The 14,114-nt window shown below is 38.6% G+C and overlaps 1 pseudogene; it reads right to left on the bottom strand.

The window, feature by feature from the left end:
* Window positions 1–6,961: 6,961 nt before the first annotated feature.
* On the bottom strand, window positions 6,962–9,891 carry LOC102253514 (annotated as a pseudogene).
* Between the last annotated feature and the right edge of the window lie 4,223 nt (window positions 9,892–14,114).

Raw genomic sequence — 14,114 nt, 5'->3', positions numbered from 1 at the left:
AATTCATGTTCCTGATTCTGGATCTGTATAATAGAGATGTTCTTAGCACACTTGTCAGGGTGCATATTAAGCCATCAATCATACATTATGTAACTAATTTTCCTCGTTGAATGTTGGGACATATTAGGACTCTTATGTTTTGAATTCTAGTCATATGTAATCACTTAACTTCCCTCCCTACTTCCTTCCCTTCCTTTTTATATCCTCTTATTGGAAACTGTTAGCACACAACATTATCCACGTGTGTGTTTTTTGATGTTTGCATTCCCAAACTACCGTGCTCAGAGACTGGATATAAATCTAGTTCCTGCAATGACTTCTGAGTGCAAATGAGCTCACTCTTACTTGGTATGCTTTCCTCATGCTTTCCTCCCCCGTCTGCTGACGGCTTATCCTCCAAGTTAGAAGGTGGTGGGACCATAAGATGAGAGCAGTCTTGTCCTTGATTGATCACTTATAGGTGAGATACTTATAGGACACTTACCCAGAAGAGCTTCACAACCTGCTTAGGACTACAAAGTAAGTGATAAATCCTATATAATAAAAGACTAATATGCAAATCGACCAAACAGCGGAACGACCGGTTGTTATGATGTGCACTGACCACCAGGGGGCAGATGCTCAATGCAGGAGCGGTTCCCTGGTGGTCAGTGCACTCCCACAGGGGGAGCTCTGCTCAGCCACAAGCTGGGCTCCCAGCTGGCAATTGCAGTGAGGGTGGCAGGAGCCTCTCCCCCGGAGCCTCTCCCAGGGAGCCTCTCCTACCTCTGCGGTGCTGCTAAGGACCCCTGGGGGGATGTCTGACTGACGACTTAGGCCTGCTCCCAGACCGCGAGAGGGCACAGGCCAGGCTGAAGGACCCTTCCTCAGTGCACGAATGTCGTGCAGCGGGCCTCTAGTAGATAGATAAACATCTGCTGTGTTAAGACAATGAGATTTTGTTGTTGTTTACTAGAGAAAATTATTCATTTACTAACCTCCCTTTCTCTCTTCCTTCCACTCACCTGCCAACTACTATTTATTGATCACCCTGTATCATGCATCATGCATTATGCCAGGGGTCCTCAAACTATGGCCCGCGGGCCACATGCAAATACAAATATTGTATTTGTTCCCGTTTTGTTTTTTTTACTTAAAAATAAGATATGTGCAGTGTGCATAGGAATTTGTTCATAGTTTTTTTTTTAAACTATAGTCCGGCCCTCCAACGGTCTGAGGGACAGTGAACTGGCCCCCTGTTTAAAAAGTTTGAGGACCCCTGCATTATGCAATGCATCAGAGACACAGAGCTGAGGGCCTCTGGTTCTGTCCTCAGGCAGCTCATAAAATAATATGGAGTAAATATGAAGACGCTAATAAGTTCAATACATTTTGATGAATGCCATTATGACATTATCCCTAAAGACCCAGGCATACAAGGGACTCTAGGACAGGCATTCTAGGGAAAGTGAGCTTGAGTATAGCGTTAAAAGTTTATCCAGATAAAAAGGGAAAGAAAGGCATTCCACACCCATGAAGAGCAAGTGTTCCTTGCAGTTCCAGCGAAGGTATCTTAGGGTGTTTTTTTTTCCTTGGGACATTTGCTCAAGACAATAACCTGGTATTCATTTCTGGCCCACCATTGCCTTAAACTCCCCACATTGGATAACTCATCCAGGCCTGTGGTTTCCATCTTCTTAATGCCTGTCAGATCTGTCTAGTTCTCTCCATTCCCCCTCTGAGAACCTAGTATTGATCACCGACATCTCTCATCTTCAAAGCCACATAATTGGTCATTAAAATTCCAATTTACCCTCAACAATCTTATATACAACAGTTAGAACTGTCTTACGAAAATTCAAATATAATCAGATCTCTTCCATAGAAAAACTTCTCAGTGATTTCCCATTGCTCTAAGGAAAAAGTCCAAACTCTAGCTTGATATATAAATAAACTTTATGCTATGACCTCAGCTCACCTCACTGATATCATCTTACCACATACCACCTCATAGTGCACAGTCTAGCCAAACTGATTCTCTGTACTTAACCCTAGCCTAGCATTTATTACCTCATAATATTGTACAACTTCTGTATGCACCTGATGACAAATAAAGTGCAAGCTCACACAGCTTTAAAGTAGATAATGTACAGAAGGAATCTTGACAAGAGGAAATAAATGCTATTGAGAGCTATGCTCTGCCATGAAAGGCCTTTCAAACCATATTAGGGAGTCTAGACCTCCACAGACTGCAGAAATAGCCTAGGATTTGTTTTCCTGTCAGCTCCCATCCCAGACAAGTTACTGAGTATTAAAGACAACTCTTTCAAAAAGGATTATGGGAGGCTCTTGATTCAGATATCTTCACACCTTGCCTTTGAGTCTGGGTTTTGTTGTTTTGAGATCCTGAAAGAAGAAGAAACGTGGGCTTACTTTCCCCCAACTCCCTCCTCGCTTCTTACCTTCCTAAGAGAGGAGGAGCTGCTGGCAAATTCGTTGAGATCTAAGATATTGACTGGGTCTTGTTGGTAATAGGACAAAATTGCTGTGAGCTGAAGGGGGCCCTGCTCTCTTGGACTGTCTCTAGATTTCTCAGCTCATTCTTGAAAGTACTGAGTCTGTTGGCCAGGGCATGCTCCAGGGACCTTGTTGACTTGAGCCCAAACCCACTTTGACTGACTTTCGCTGTGTTTCAAGTCAGAGGACTAAGATTTCATATGGAATGAGAGGATGGAGAATGGTATCATGCAAGCTTTATTTGTTTGAATACTGTTGTGACTATGTTTTAGATTGGGTCGGAGGCCCGTCAATTTCCCTTTTGAGTAATTAATTACATCCATACCCCAATCACTTTTCTTATTGGGGTTCTCACACTTGGGGGCTTCTATGCAACTGCCCTGATCACTGCAGGGCCAGGTACCAGAAAACTAGATGGAAAAAAAAGAAAAAGCGGGGAGAATAAATGAAGGTAAAATCTTTTCTGAATAGGTTATTGGGTGTTTTTTTTTATTTGTTTGTTTCTTAAACACTTACTGGGTTTCATACTGAACCTCATTTGAAAGTTATGACAACCCTAGAAATTACCCTATTTATAGATGCATATCTTACAGATTATCCTTTAAGAGAAAGTATTTTTCTTTTGCTATTTTCAAGAGTAAAATTGCATGTAGGGAGGTTAGGTGACTTTGTCAGAGTTGTATTGTAATGCCCATTTATGTGTCAGAATCAGAGCTAAATTCTCCAAATCTAGGGCACTTTTCATGACACTGTGCTACCATTAAAGACAGAGGGGATCTCACAGCCATGTTGTGTAGAGAAGAAACTGCAAGTTAGAAATGGGCTGGAGAAGTCTGGAGAATTTATTCTGCAATGAGTTCTTATTCTAGCCTGGGTATTTAGCACCTGAACCATGTATATTGGGATTGTTGTTTGATTTTTTAATACTCACTTGGCGATATATTTTTATTGATTTTGGAGAGAGAGGAAGGAAGAGAGAGAGAAACATTGATGTGAGAGAGAAACATCAATTGGTTGCTTTCTGTAACCTCCCCTCCACCACCATCAGGGATTGAACCCGCAACCTAGGTATGTGCCCTGACCTGGAATCAAACCCACAACCCTTTGTAACAAAGCTCCAACCTACTGAACCACCTGGCCAGGGCTGGGTTGTGTTTTATTGGCTGCAATTTTTAAAAGTTTTACTTTTACAATAATTCTCCATGCAAACATCAGTCTCTATGAAAAGAGATTTTCAGGAGGAAGAGTGTTTGCCTACCTTTGAGCCAGAATTTTAATCCTATATAATAAAAGGGTAATATGCAAATTTATCCTAACAGCAGAACGGCTGGGAATGACTGGTCAGTATGACACACACTGACCACCAGGGGGCAGACGCTCAATGCAGGAGCTGCCCCCTGGTGGTCAGTGCGCTCCCACAGGGGGAGCTCTGCTCAAGACAAGCCAGGCTTATGGCTGCCAGCACAGCAGTGGTGGCGGGAGCCTCTCCCGCCTCCTCAGCAGCGCTAAGGATGTCTGACTACAGCTTAGGCCTGCTCCCTGCTGGCAAGTGGACATCCCCCAAGGGCTCCCAGGCTGCCAGAGGGATGTCAGACTGCCAGCTTAGGCCCGATCCCCCGGGGAGCAGACCTAAGCCAGAAGTGGACATCCTCCGAGTGGTCCCAGACTGCGAGAGGGCACAGGCTGGGCTGAGGGCCCTCACCCCATGTGCACAAATTTTTGTGCACCGGGCCTCTAGTAAGCATATATGGTGCTATGGTTTGGAAATAATGGAGAGAATTACGAAGATTTGTGACATACAGAAACAAACTCTGTCATTTGTCTCCATCTGAAAATTTTCTTCTGGAGTCTTCTTTCCTCAAAGCTAGAGAAGACAACCCTATCTTAAAGATCAATTCTTCTCCATACAGTTTACCATGGACCTTTTCAATTCCAACATTCCATTTTGTCTGCTTTTCTCTACTCCCACTCATAGTTTTCTTATTGATAATGGGATCCCTTCTGAAATGATGACAGTTCTAGTCTAATGAAATCAAAGTGCACAGAGGAGGATATATTGGACTTGAAGAAGAAAGGCAGGAGGACATTTAGGAACAATATTTAGTGATTAGGAATGCAAACAAACTTAGTTCTCTAGCATTCAAATTAAATTATACTTCTAATGTTACTTTTTATGACTATAGAAATGACTTTAATGGTCTTATTTAAGTATTTTGAATGGAAGTAGGAGTGATATTAATGAATTAAATATGAACTTTTGCTTCAATCCATTCTTCAAAATGATACTCAGTATTTTTTTTATAAAGTAATGCACTCAAATAACTAAAATGAGTATGCGATAGGTCTTAAATGTGCTTATAAGGTAATAACATAAGCCTACAAATGACTAATAAATGGTGAGGAGAGATTACAGAAAACTCATCTATGTAATGAAAGCACCAGATGATAACTGAGGATCATGAGTTTAATGCTTTTCTCATGATTTCACTACCTATTAACCATCACTTTGATATCACTATAAGTGGTAATGGAATTATTATTTAAATGCGTGAATTACAAAATAAGTTCCATAGATATCTCAATGGCTTTCATGCAATAATAGTTCTCAAAATATTGTAACAGGTGTGGCTATTGATCATTTATGTTGTTTGAATGCAGATTTATTAATCACATCACCACAGGATTGATGATGTTGATAATAATAATAGTAATATTTTGGCCGTGCTGAGTAATAAAAGCTTTCATTGAATGACAGACAGAAATAAAAATTTACAAAAAATACATGGGAAAGAGCTAGATATAACTTGAAGTATACACCCTTGAGTGACTGCAGTATTAAACCAAGCATTAAATTACGAAAAGTATGTGTCTATATATACTTGTTTTGTCTAAACATCATGCTAATATCTTTTAGTTGTTATTTTGTTTAGAAAATCATCTCATAAAAGTTGATTAAAATTAAATTTTAATTTGTGCTTTGTTTTCTTTTAAAATAAGTTGCTCTTAGAAATATCTTAGTGTATGTAGTAGAAAAGGATATAAATTTTGGAATTACAAATCTGTGTTGGAAACTGATCTTATCTTTAACAAACTGTGTGACTGTGGACAAGTAATTACCATCTTTTGGTTTTAATGCTTCAATCTTCAAATTGGGTATAATAAACCTTTTTTATAGGATTGAGCATTAAAATATAGTGGGCACGGTTCTTGGCCTGACACATTGTAAATAGGTCATGCTATACATGTTAATGCATTTTTTCAGGACAAGGACCACACATACAGTGATCAATCTCTAGGACTTAATGCAGTAAAACATATGATGTGTATGCATGTGCTGACTGATGCTATTAATGCTGATCCCCACATCACTACATGATCAGAACAATAGGAGAAAATAAAAATAGCTAGTTAGCATTAAAATAACCTCGGCTTTAAAACTGCTTTTTTAATACAATAAATGGCTTTCATCTGCTTACATAAAATGGTATCAATCTGTTGTTTTAATTCCGATGCTGTTTATCATAAAATGCAATATTCTTTTTCTTTTTCTTTTTTTAAATATATTTTATTCATTTTTTACAGAGAGGAAGGAAGAGGGATAGAGAGTTAGAAACATCGATGAGAGAGAAACATCGATCAGCTGCCTCCTGCACACCTACTACTGGGGATGTGCCCGCAACCTTATCTTATTTTTCTGAATGGAGATGTCTTAGATTAGGTTAAGTAGGATGTATAAAGAACCCCATCTAGAAATTTAGACTAAAAAATGTACAGTATTTTAAAATATGTTGTCCACATATAACTAATATTACCCAGTTCTGTATCTTTAAATTTCTGTAGTAAGCCTGTGCTCCTTACTAGATTAGATATCCCTAGGTCTATCCCTGGGAAGTATACTTCATGCTCTCCTTTCCCAGTGTAATTGGGTTATTAGCAAATGTTTCACGTTGTTGCCTCACTTACTAGTATTGCCTCAGCATTTTCTCCCAGAAAATCCTTCTTCATTTCTGAGGCTCTACTCAACCATGACCTTCCCGGGAGGTCTTTTCTTTAGTGAGCCTACCTGTCTGGATTCTGTGCCTCTGTCCTCATGTCCTCCTTTGCATCTAGTGTATACCTCTCCCTGGACTGACATTATTGTTAGCTTGCCTATTGCTCTTACCACATTTTGATCTTTTTAGACTCTCCTTTGTTGTTGTTGTTTGGCCTATTCCCACTCGGCAGCTGGTATCTGGCACATTCCATATTCACTAAGCACCTGTTACATGACAGGAATGGAGGATTTAGTAAGAGAGGGTGCGGTGTGCGTGACACTCAGACCCTACACAAATGACCGTATGTCTCTCTGTCTGTTCACTGGAATTATAATAGCTAACATCAAACACGCATCTTGATGCCCTGCCATTGTGCCAGGGGTTTATGAGCATTGGTTTACTATTCCTGAGTAATGCTCATATTGTCAGTGCTACTTCAGAGACAGATCATCAAGGTCAGTGATCTTCAATGAATCAGTCAAGGCTGCACTGCTTGCTTGGAACCCAAGGTAACCTGGTTCTGAAACGTGTGCTCTTGCTCCCATGCTGTGATGACGTCCCTCTTGTATGGAATCTTCGCAAATTCTGTGAACCTCCACAATGATGTCACATGACACAGAAGAGTTCTCTTCTACTTTGGTCCATATCACTTTATAAGATACAGTCCCTCTGTAATTAGGAAAAACAAACAGAAACAAGTTGAGGCCTTCAATCACATATTCCATCCATAGCTGTGCTTTTCACGCAACCTCATCAGGGAAATGAGGTATTTTGTTAATCAGGGAGTGACTGGCCCAAATGTCATTTGGTATTTTCTAGTTTACTAAAAAAAAAAAAAGTAAAAACTAGAATCACTGTCCTCACAGCTCATACTAACCACTAGATAAAGCCCAATTTTTATGTGGTGTTTCTGAAGATCTGTTCAGAATCTTGTCGTTGACAATACTTTTGTTGTAATTTCATGAAGGTACAGGTAAAAGAATTTTTCTTTTCAGTTGTTGAAATTCTAGTAACCTGCTCTTGTTAACTTGTCCTTTAAAAAAATGCCGCAAGCCCCAGGTTTTCTTAAACACACACATACATGCACACACACCTTTATTGCATTTCAGAAATATATATAGTTATTTAGAGAGAAGGCATCTTTTCTTTGACATTTCTCAATCTTATTGAGCAATACCCAGAGAGGGAAACCAAAAGGCATTTGTCTTCAATGCAGTCATTTATAACCTGTTTGGATAATTGAACTGTCAGCTTGGCCCCAGCCAGGATCCCCTGGCCATTAGAACATTTGTTTGCTTTGTAGTAGTCACTGCTTTCATTTTAATATGCCTTGTTAGTGCAAATAACACTGCCTCAAAACTACTATTAACGAGAAAAATGCTCAGTGTTACCCATGAGAATAAACTGCCAAAAAATGTATATGTAATTGGAATGATAAGTAATCTGTCACCAAATCTGACATATCAGTTCTATTTCTCTTGGCAGAAATCTCCAGCCTGACTTTCTTATGCTTCAGCTATCTTTGTGATGTATAAATATTTTAAATTTTAATTTTCACATGTTTTGTAACCTGATTTGTCTCAGAATTCTTACAGCTGAATGGAAGTATAATGCATTTATGCAGTTCTAAGAATTATTTCTGCTTCTTTTTCTGGTAGATGTGTCCTTTAAAAAACAACACAGCTAAACATATTCTATACAAGTGCATAGTCCCTTCTGAAACTTCTTTTTTTACAAATACATTCTGGGTTCAGTTTGATCATGGCTGAGATTGTCAAGGCAAGATGTCAAGAACTTTGGGGAGCACAAGTAGCTAATGTTGATTCAAATACACGAAGAATAGGCTCAGGTGCATTGCAGAAAGGGGATAATACAGTTGCAAGGTTGATCAGGCTGTAAGCAACAACATTAAACTGAATGTATTACAAGATAGGCTTCCCCTGCACAGTTTGGACAAAGAGCTGCTCTTTGTCTGGCTTCCATCCCCCTTGGACACTCGCTAAACAACACACCCTCTAGTTTTGTTGTTGGGAATTGCCCAAGTTGCAAAGACAAGGCTGGATTTCAACAGAAGAATAAAGCAAAGAAAATTAAATACAGCCTGCTTCTGTTGTTCAGGGCAATTATTTTCTTTTTTCTTTATGACTCTCTACAGGAACATTAAAAAAGAGCTTCTTGCTTTTTGATTACACATATTTAACTGCTCAATGCATTCTTTTTAAAATGTGCTTTATTGATTTTAGAGGGAGAGGAAGGGAGAAGGAGAGAAAGAGAGGAATAGGTCAGTTGCAAGCACCCTGACCAGGAATTGAACCTGCAACCTTTGGTGCATGGGACCACACTCAACTGACTTAGCCACACCAGCCAAGGCTTCATGCAGTCTTCGATGAATAGCTAATACCACATAATACTTGAAATGACATAGTTTTTGTGTCTACTTATTAACATTTACATTTTATTGACCCTCAAACAGCATTCCTTGGCCCCCTAGGAAGCTATATATATGATATTACTTTTAGATTGCTAGGAAGGTAGTAATTGCACCCTCACCATCAAATCTTCCATAGTTTGTGGAGTATTATAAGCTCCTGGGTACCATTTAAAAATGAATAATTGTCCTAAAAAGAATACTTTATTCCTTTGAGACCAGATGATTTATAGATAAAAATCCAACTATATTAGCTACTTTGTAACATATTATTATTAATAATAATCTTGGTGCTAATACTAATATAACATATTCAATGAGCCTCTTTGAGAAATGCTATTTTTATTCATTTATTTTTTGTTTTTACATTTATTGCTATTTATTTTATGCTGAATTTACTCCTGGGCCATAAGTGTTTGATATCTTTTTCTTCTGTGCAACCTCCTCTTCTGTTTTAGGAACAATCTGCTCTTTTCCAATAAGGATCACCTCACTGTGGCAGGGAGAGCTCATGTTTGGGTTAATCCGCCCATGAGCTCTGTAAGTTCTGCACTGCATCTTGGGAGCTTTGTTCACCTGGATGTGCTCAGTGACCAGAGAGTTTACATCTAAACCCTCAATGTCTGCATTACTTTCTGCATTTTTAAGCCTGTGCAGCTTAAAACAGTGCAGCAGTGTTTTAGGTCACCAACCCTGTGTCCATCCCCACTTGTTTACCTGGGCACACCCACCAACTTCATCATTGTAACAACAGAATGGCACACATGGCTTCTGTAAAGTGACTTCCTTCAGATGCTTAGTGACCTTTTGAATATACATACTCTTGCTGGCCTGGGCAGTCTCAAGAGTGTTCTTAAAGTGAACAGGAAGATTTGAATCTCTCAATTTGCATGATTTTGCTGGGGTTTCTGGGTCAAGTGACTAATGAATCATTTTCAATGGTTACTTTCAGGAATAGTTATTTTTACTCTTTTAAAAAACAAAAATAGTAAAGCTCATAGTTGCAACTACAAGATAGATGGAAATTCAGTGCAATTTCCCACAGGTCCATAAGAACTTTCATGAACATGTCTCCTTGAGAACTTGCAACTTAGCTGCCCAGATCCACTTTGAGAAAGTGATATTCCCGTTACTCAAGAGCATAGGTGAGTTTGGGGTTGCAAAAACTTTCATTAAAATTTTATCTTACCATTCTCTAGAGCTCGGGACTTGCATAATACTTACCATCAATGAATTATGCATGTCAGTTTCTATACGCAACTTATTATTATGTTCAGTCTTTAAACATATTTATAGCAGGGTTCTCATGAACTCATTATACTGTAAATATATTAAAAAGAAGTGTACCATGTCACTGATTGAAAATAACAAAAATTATTAAGGAGGGTCAAATCTGTATGCATTACTCTATAACCCAAAATCCCCAACTGCATTCACCATCAAAAGTTGAAATCATTCAAAAACGTAAAATAAAGATTTACTGAAATCTCTAGTACTTAGCCCCCAGACACTGTAAATTAAAGTTTAGGGCTTAGAGGGGTAAATTGATAAAGTTTAAACATTGAAAGTATCACATAAGAATGCAGCCTTTAATCTTCAGAACCAGAATCAAGTAATCCAAAGTAAAATTTTACTGCAGTTAAATTTCCTTTAGTCCAGTTTATATCCTCCTGTATTTGGAGGCCCAACTCCACCCCCAGGTTTAGTTACTGCTAGAAAGACTCACAAAAAATCAGCATAAAATTTATTACAGCAAAGGGATAAAGAGTGAATCCAACAAAGAATGAAGGTACATGGGGCAAAGTCCAGAGAAACCAGGGTCAAGCTTTCAAGAGCCTGCTTCTTGTGAAGTTACACACAGGACATGCTTAATCCCTCCAGCATCAAATAGTGCTAACACACATGCAGTATAATCTACTAGGGATGATCATTTGAAATTCAGTGCCCAAGGTTTTTATTGGGAGATGCTCACCACAGAAAACTACCTGCTTTCCTCTCCCTTGTTTCAGTTCTATGCTTCCCAAGGTGCTGGAAATTCTGTCTAGAGTTGCCATGGCCATCCTGCTGATACTTCAGATCTCAGTTTCAGCATGACTTTCCCTAGAAAATTGTTCTTGATCCCAAAGTCTATGTTAGAGACCAATCTGTGTTTCTACCATAGGCTATGACTGCGTCTACCTTGATGTTTTCCATTCTGTAATTATTGACTATTATGCATGGCTCTACAAAATTGTAAGTCCCTTAAGAACAGCAGCCCTTTTGTACCTGGCATTTTTGTTCCAGACCCTATGGGTTCTAGCACAACATGGCTCTTAATACATACTTATTGAGTAAATCAATGGGCATTTAAATAGCTGTTGTATTGCTTCTGCTAAACAGGCCAATACAACTCAAAGTATTTTACTTTGTGCATGTATTTTTCCTCATACAATTTCATCCATGAAGCATGCTCTTATTTCTCCTTCTCTTCCTAAATTCTATAAATTTTCCAGTTCCTTTCCCTAGGGCCGTGGTTGGCAAACCATGGCTCGCGAGCCACATGCGGCTCTTTGGCCCCTTGAGTGTGGCTCTTCCACAAAATACCACGTGCGGGCGCGCACGTACAATGCAATTGAAACTTCGTGGCCCATGCGCAGAAGTCGGTATTTTGTGGAAGAGCCACACTCAAGGGGCCAAAGAGCCGCATGTGGCTCGCGAGCCGCGGTTTGCCGAGCCGCAGTTTGATGACCACTGCCCTAGGGCCACCTACAGTAGTTCAGGAGGTAGTACTTCATCCACTGAACCATCCTCTTAAACTTTATAATCTATTGCCTTAATAATCTATGTTATACTTTTTTATTCTATGTTTTAGTAACTTTCCTTTCACTATAAAACACATGTTTATTTTGGAAATTAGAAAGTTTAAAGCAAAAAATGAAGTTTATTTTCTTACCTAAAGATGATCATTGTACTCATTTTAGAACTTTTTTGTCCATGTGAATATATATCATTAATAGTGACTTTCTATGGTTTTATGCTGCATGTTTTTTTTTCATTAATATGTATCATGTGTACTTTCCAGTTCACTATATAGTCTGTAAAGTATGGGAGCAAGGGAAGATGTAGATAGATAGTTCCTCACTTGAGATTCTCAATGTGGGTACCATATTTGCATACTAGGCATGCTGGCAACCATCTTGATTCTGAATCACAGTGGGAATCTAAAAAGAAATCATGAATAGGTAAAATAAAACCTTATTTTTTTGTGAAATATAATCCTTTAGTGCAGCTAAATCTGACTAAAAATTTCAAAGGGTAATCTCACAAATTCCATTAAGCCTCCAAAGGAGACTACAAAAACAAAATAGCTGAAATTGATAGCCATTGATATTAAAACTTCTGAGATTAACATAAATTGTTCTATTTGTTGCCTTTTGGATTCTTAAAAATCCACCAGCACCTCTCTCTCTCTCTCTCTCTCTCTCTCTCTCTCTCTCTCTCTCTTTCTCTCTCTTTCCTTTCTCTCCTCCCTCCCTCTCTCAATAAATGGTAATGTGTTACTGTTGTCATCATCATTATATTCTTCTCAATTGTTCCACACTGACTAAGGACATTCTTCTGGGTTTATATTTAAATCCCTGACTATCTTTGGAAAAATTAATTATTATGACCTGGATTAAGTAAAATAGACTTCATTATGAACGTGGGTTTTTGAATTCTCCCTTCTGTGTTAACCTTTGAATATTCCATGTGATGTCTAGGCTGCTCATCTATAGTCTGCAATTTAAATAATAAGGGCAAGGCTCTAGGGCAGTGATGGCGAACCTTTTGAGCTCGGCATGTCAGCATTTTGAAAAACCCTAACTTAACTCTGGTGCCGTGTCACATATAGAAATTTTTTTATATTTGCAACCATAGTAAAACAAAGATGTATATTTTTGATATTTATTTTATATATTTAAATGCCATTTAACAAAGAAAAATCAACCAAAAAAATGAGTTCGCGTGTCACCTCTGACACGTGTGTCATAGGTTCGCCATCACTGCTCTAGGGTCAGAGAACAGAGGCAGGGACTAGAGAAACAAAGAGATAGAAGGCAGAATTGCTAGCAATTAGAGTAATCAAATACTTGAGGTGCTCAAACATGGAAAGCATTTAGGTATTGACTCCTATTACTGTTCTTGGCAATGTTTCTGTACATAATTTGAACACAATGAGACTATCATAAGGAATATAAAATATCTTCATAAAGATTTTCCTCATTGCAAAAGTAATACATGATTGTGATTGAAGGTTTGCACAGTATAGAAATGTGGAAAGGAGTCAAAAACAAGCAACCACACCCCGAAAGAGCCACAATCAACAGTTTGGTCACACTAGTCATTTTTTCCCATATTGCAGAATCTCATAAAAGGTGCTTGAATTTAAACCGAATGTTCATAAGATACAGCTTAGATTCAGGGAGCTGCAGGAGTAAAGCAAATGTTTATGCTTTGTTCAAAAAGTATTGTTGTTTTTTTCTAACTTTCCTAAAATGTCTCCCTTATTCCTGAAGGAATTCATTATCCTGCACTCCAGTCATTAAATAACATGATGTTTCAGATGTCCATCCGGGGCAGTTGGGGAGGCAAGAATCTTCTAACCTTCTCACTGGGCTTTCCCTGCAAACATCCCCCTGCAGTCACTTCAAAGTTAACAAGTCAGAAGCTCCAGAGCACAGTTCGATGACATTTCTCTGAAACAGAGGTGCCTGTGAATTGAGCACAGGTCGAAGGTTAATAGCTGAACTAACTTCCCATTAGCAATGTTGTTTAAAACAATGTACTTGGTAACATGCTTGTCTTGTTTTCCTTATGACGTAAATATAATAAGCTACTTTCTTATATCAGAAAAGCATCCTTTTCCTTTTCCTTTCTTTCTTATTTGAGAGTGGACAGGATGAAAGAGAATAAAGAGGGAACTAGATAAACTCCTACAGGCATCCATGTCCTTATATGATGGAAATGGAGCCGAATTGCCTTCAGCTGAATCACGATTCATTGTCTCGGTAATCTCTAGCGAATAAAAAACAAATATGAAAGACAATGGAGAAATTCCACATACCTATTATTTCAAACATCTCCCCAATAGATCTTCCTGCTCAACATCATTTACAGAAGAAAGGTTGTACTAACGT

The sequence above is a fragment of the Myotis brandtii genome, unplaced genomic scaffold, assembly GCF_000412655.1.
Source record: "Myotis brandtii unplaced genomic scaffold, ASM41265v1 scaffold383, whole genome shotgun sequence".
Classification (NCBI taxonomy): domain Eukaryota; kingdom Metazoa; phylum Chordata; class Mammalia; order Chiroptera; family Vespertilionidae; genus Myotis; species Myotis brandtii.
This window is presented reverse-complemented; position numbering and strand designations above follow the sequence as displayed.